Source organism: Mesoplodon mirus, assembly GCF_964341445.2.
Source record: "Mesoplodon mirus genome assembly, chromosome: X".
NCBI lineage: Eukaryota > Metazoa > Chordata > Mammalia > Artiodactyla > Ziphiidae > Mesoplodon > Mesoplodon mirus.
Window position 1 is genome coordinate 22,277,803 of NC_138981.1, and position 6,560 is coordinate 22,284,362.

Genomic DNA, 6,560 nt, shown 5'->3' on the forward strand with positions numbered 1-6,560 from the left:
GGCTTAGTTGTTCCACGGCATGTGGGATCTTCCCGGACCAGGACTTGAACCTGTGTCCCCTGCTTTGGCAGGTGGATTCTTAACTACTGCGCCATCAGGGAAGTCCCTATTTACTCTTTTCAAAAAAAAAAAAAAACAGCTATATGTGAGATATAGTTCACATACTCTACAATTCACCCATTTAAAATGTAATTCAGTGGTTTTTTAGTATATTCATAGAAATGTGCAACCATCATCACGGTAAATTTTAGAACGTTTAAATCATCTCAAAAAGAAACCCCATACTCTTTAGATATCACCCACCCACTCTCATTCCCTTGTTCTTCAACTCTCTAGCCCTAATAACTGCTAATCTACTTTCTGTCGCTATAGATTTTTCTATTCTGGACTTTCATGTGAATGGAATTACGTGTGGTCTTTTGTGTCTGGCTTCTTTCACTTAGCATAATGTTTTTGAAATTCATCCATGTTGTAGCATGTATCAGTACTTCATTACTTTTTTAAAAACTGCTTTATCGAGATGTAATTCACATACCATACAATTCACCCATTTAGAGTGTACAATTCAGTGGTTTTTAATATATTCATAGATATATGCAGTCATCACCACAGTAAATTTTAGAACCATTTCATCACTTCAGAAAGAAACCCTGTACCCTCTAGCTATCATCCCCTCCCTCTGAAAGCCACCCGCCCCCCCACGGCACTAAACAACCACTAATCTACTTTCTGTTCTATAAATTTCCACAATCTAAACTTTCATATGACTGGAGTCATAATATGTGGACTTTTGTGACTGACTTCCTTCATTTAGCATGCTTTCAAGGTTCATCCATGTTGTACATTCCATCAGTAAGTACTTCATTACTCTTATTGCTGAATAATCTGTCATATGGATATACCACATTTTGTTTATTCATTCATCCATTGATGGTCATTTGGGTTTCCATCTTTTGACTATCATGAATAATGATGCTATAAACATTTGTATGCAAGTTTTTGTGTAGACATATGTTTTTGTTTCTCTTTAGTATATAGCTAGGTATGGAATTACTGAGTCAAATGATAACTATATTGAATCATTTGAAGAACTGCCAGGCTGTGTTCTAAAGTGGCTGCACCATTTTGTATTCCTACCAGCAATCTGTGAGGGTTCTTATTTCACCACATCTTACCAAACTTGTTATTATGACCTTTTTTCTCTTTTGGCTATATTCTTTTTATTTTACATTATTTACTCTACAACAGTTTTTTTTTTAAACTAAAGTCCGTGGTTTACGTTACGATTCATTCTTTGTGTTATACATTCTATGGGTTTTGACAATTGTATAATTACATATATCTGCCATTACGCTATCATACAGAATAGCTTTACTGCCCTAAAAATCCCCTTGCTCTGCTACTCATATCCTTTCCTCCTTCCCCTCCATCCCTTGGCAACCACTGATCTTTTTACTCTCCATAGTTTGCCTTTTCCAGAATGTCATAGTTGGAATTCTACAGTATGTAGTCTCTTCAGGTTAGCATCTTTCACTTCAGCAATCTGCATTTAAAGTTCCTCCACGTCATCTTGGCTTGATAGCTTATTTCTTTTTTTTTTTTTTTTTTTTTTGCGGTATGCGGGCCTCTCACTGCTGCGGCCTCTCCCGCTGCGGAGCACAGGCTCCGGATGCGCAGGCCCAGCGGCCATGGCTCACGGGCCCAGCCGCTCCGCGGCATATGGGATCCTCCCAGACCGGGGCACGAACCCGCATCCCCTGCATCGGCAGGCGGACTCCCAACCACTGCGCCACCAGGGAGGCCCTTATTTCTTTTTATCACTGAATAATATTCCATTGTGTGAATGAACCACTGTTTGTTTATCCATTCATCTATTGAAGGACATCTTGATTGCTTCCACATTTTGGCAATTGTGAATAAAGCTGCTATAAACATTCATGTGCAAATTTTTTGTGTGGACACAAGTTTTCAGTTCATTTGGGTAAATACCAAGGAGAGTGATTGCTGCATCACGTAAGAGTATGTTTAGTTTTGTATGAAACTGCCAAACTATCTTCCAAAGCGACTGTATGTTTTGCTTTCTCACCTGCAATGATGAGAGTTCCTGTTGCTTATTGTGGCTTTTTTGATTCTAGCCATCCTAGTGGGTATGAAGTGGTATCCCTTTATCATTTTGATTTGCATTCCCTGATGGCTAATGCTGTTGAACTTTTTCTTTTCATTTTATTCTTCTTTTTGTGGTACATGGGCCTCTCACTGCCGTGGCCTCTCCCGTTGCGGAGCACAGGCTCCGGACGCACAGGCTCAGTGGCCATGGCTTACGGGCCCAGCCGCTCCGCGGCAAGTGGAATCTTCCCGGACCGGGGCACGAACCCGTGTCCCCTGCATCAGCAGGCGGACTCTCAGCCACTGCGCCACCTGGGAAGCCCCATTTTATTCTTTACTGAGGTAACATTGGTTTATAACATTGTATGAATTTCACGTGTACATTATATTTTGACTTCTGTATACACTATGATGTGCTCACCACCAAAAATTTAGTTTCCTTTCATCACCATACAGTTGACCCCCTTTACCCATTTTGCCCTTACCCCCTTCCCCTCTGGTAACCACTCTTCTCTGTATCTATGTGTTTGCTTTTGTATGGTTTATTCATTTTTTTAGTTTTTTTTTTATATTCCACATATGAGTGAAATCATACAGTATTTGTCTTTCTCTCCATCTGACTTATTTCATTTTACATAATACCCTCAGGGTCCATCCATGTTGTTGCACATAGCAAGATTTCATCTTTTTTATGGCTCAGTAGTATTCCATTGTATTTATATGTGTGTATACATGTATATATCACATCTTATTTATCCATTTGTCCATTGATGAGCACTTAGGTTGTTTCCATATCTTGGCTATTGTAAATAATGCTGTGATGAACATAGGGGTTCATATATCTTTTCAAATTAGTGTTTTTGTATTCTTTGGATAAATACCCAGAAGTGGGATAGATAGATCATGTGATAGTTCTATTCTTAATTTTTTGAGCAATCTCCATACTGTTTTCCATAGTGGCGGCACCAATTTACATTCTTACCAACAGTATACGAGGGCTCCCTTTTCCCCACATCTTTGCCAACACTTGTTGTTTCTGGCCTTTTTGATAGTTGCCATTCTGACAGGTGTGAGGTGATATCTCACTGTAGTTTTGATTTGCATTTCTCTAATAATTAGCGATGCTGAACATCTTTTCATGTGCCTGTTGGCCATCTGTATGTGTTCCTTGGAAAAATGTCTATTCAGCTCCTCTACTCGTTTTTTTTTTTTTTTTTTTTTGCGTTACGCGGGCCTCTCACTGTTGTGGCCTCTCCCATTGGTGGAGCACAGGCTCCAGACGCGCAGGCTCAGTGGCCATGGCTCACGGGCCCAGCCGCTCCGTGACATGTGGGATCTTCCCGGACCGGGGCACAAACCCGCGTCCCCTGCATCAGCAGGCGGACTCTCAACCACTGCGCCACCAGGGAAGCCCTGCCCATTTATTAATGGGGTCGTTTGTTGTTGAGTTGTATGAGGTCTTTATATAGTTTGAATATTAACTCCTTATTGGATATATGAATTGAAAATATCCTCTCTCATTGGTAGGTTGTCTTTTCATTTTGCTGATGGTTTCCTTTGTTACTCAGAAGCTTTTGAGTTTGATATAGTCCCATTTGTTTATTTTGAACACCCTTTCATTTGTTTATTGGTGATTTGTATATCTTCCTTGGAGAAATGTCTATTCAAATCCTTTGCTCATTTAAAAATTGGATTGTCTTTAGAACAAATGTATGGACACCAAGCAGGGAAACTGGCGGGGGTCGGGGTGGTGGTGTGATGAATTGGGAGATTGGGATTGACATGTATACACTAATATGTATAAAATAGATAACTAATAAGAACCTGCTGTATAAAAAATAAATAGGGCTTCCCTGGTGGTGCAGTGGTTGAGAGTCCACCTGCCGATGCAGGGGACACGGGTTCATGCCCCGGTCAGGGAAGATCCCACATGCCGCAGAGCGGCTGGACCTGTGAGCCATGGCCGCTGAACCTGTGCGTCCAGAGCCTGTGCTCCGCAAGGGGAGAGGCCACAACAGTGAGAGGCCCGCGTACCACAAAAAAAATAATAAAAATAAATAAATAAGATAAAAAACAAATTGGATTGTCTTTATTGTGTTGTAATAGTTCTTTATGTAGTCTGGATACAAATCTCTTAACGGATTTATGATTTGCAGATACGTTCTCCAATTCTTTGCATTTTCTTTTTCTTTTTTATTTATTTTTTCTTTTCTATTTATTTATTTTTGTGGGGGGCCACGCTGCGCAGCATGCAGGATCTTAGTTCCCCGACCAGGGATTGAACCCGTGCCCCCTGCAGTGGAAGCATGGAGTCTTAACCACTGGACTGCCAGGGAAGTCCCCTTCCTTTGCATTTTCTTGGTGGTATCCTTTGAAACACAAAAGTTTTTCATTTTGATGAAGTCCAATTTATCTATGTTTTCTTTTGTGGCTCATGGCTTTGGTGTCATATCTAAGAATCCTTTGCCAAACCATGATTTATTGTTAAACCCATGAGTTCTTTTCCTTTTTTAAAATATTTATTTATTTATTTAGGCTGTGCCGGCTCTTAGTTGCACGCAGGATCTTCATTGTGGCATGTGGACTCTTACTTGTGGCATGCATGGGGTATCTAGTTCCCTGACCAGGGATCGAACCCAGGCCCCCTGCATTGGGAGCTCAGAGTCTTACCCACTGGACCACCAGGGAAATCCCCCATGAGTTCTGTAGTAGCATTTTAGTGTTCTAAACAATTTTTTCAGCTTTATTGGGGTATAATTGGCTACACATTTTTAAAATTTCCTTTTATAGTTCTTTTCCATCAGAGAGTAAGGTCTGTTTAATTTTTTTTAATAAATTATTTATATTTTTGGCTGCGTTGGGTCTTCGTTGCTGTGCACGGGCTTTCTCTAGTTGGTGGCGAGTGGGGGCTACTCTTTGTTGCAGTGCGTGGGCTTCTCATCATGGTGGCCTCTCTTGTTGCAGAGCATGGGCTCTGGGTGCATGGGCTTCAGTAGTTGTGGCACGCGGGCTCAGTAGTTGTGGCTCGCAGGCTCTAGAGCGCAGGCTCAGTAGTTGTGGCACACGGGCTTAGTTGCTCCGCAGCATGTGGGATCTTCCCGGATCAGGGCTCAAACCCGTGTCCCCTGCATTGGCAGGCAGATTCTTAACCACTGCTCCACTAGGGAGGTCCGAGGTCTGTTTAATATTGATTCTTTGAAATTTGTTGAGACTTCATTGTCACTTATATCTGGTCATTTTTAAATAAATGCTCTATATGTAATAGAGAAGAATGAACAAAACTTTTTTGTTGGTCAGTTTATCTTGTGGGTTTGCTGATCTTTATATATTTGTCTTCAAATTTGGGGAATTTTCAGCCATTATTTCTTCAAATATTTTTCCTATGCTAATCTCTTTCTGCTCTCCTGGGACTCCAGTGGTACAAATGGTAGACCTTTTGATATTTTTTTCACAGACCTGAAGTTCTGCTAAATTTCTTCAATTTTCTTTCTTTCCATTTTTTGGATTGGATAATTTCTGTTCATCTGTCTTCAAGCTCACTAACTCCTCTGTCATCTGTAATGGTTAATTTTGTGTGTCAACTTGGCTAGGTTATGGTACCCAGTGTTTGGTCAAAAACTGGTTTAGATATTCCTGTGAAGATATTTTAAAATATGTGATCAACATTTAATAAGCAGGCTTTGAATAAAGCAGATTTTCTCTATAATCGTGGGTGGGTCTTATCTAATCAGTTGAAGGCCTCAAGAGAAAAGACTGACCTTCCTTGAGGAAGAAAGAATTCTGCTTCCAGACTGCTTTTGGACTCAAGACTGCAACATCAATTTTTTCCTGGGTCTCCAGCCTGCTCTCCTGCCCTGAAGATTTTGGATTTGGCAGCTCCCACTATTGCCTTAAGCCAGTTCCTTAAAATCAGTCAATCAAACCCTTTTTCTGTCTCTGTCTCTCTCTCTGTCTCACTCTCCATATATATATTCTCTTTATCACTGATGTTTTGCAGTTTGACTCCAATGTATCAAAAAAATGTACCCACAAGCTTCCAAAATGATCCCTAGAGGGCAGTGTTGTCCCCGTTGAGCCCATAGCACTTTTGAGACAATTGTCTCTTTTGACTGAGGTTGCTTTTTGACCAGAGACTGGCTGGGTTGTAAGATCTGGGCTGTAGATCTCCAGTTTCTCATGGTCTCAAAGGCTAGACTAATCCCCTTTTTATAGACAAAATGATATGGATTCCAAAATTTTAAAGTAGGGGATGTACCTGCAATCCACATAATCCTCATTTTATATAAACATAATTCACTAGATGAGCTCAGTAGAAGTAGATGTGTGATATATATACATACACATACATATAATGAGGATTTTATACATATATATTTTATATATATGTATTACACATTTACTTCTATTGAGCTCATCCACTGAGTTTTTAATTTTGTATATTGTATTTTTATCAT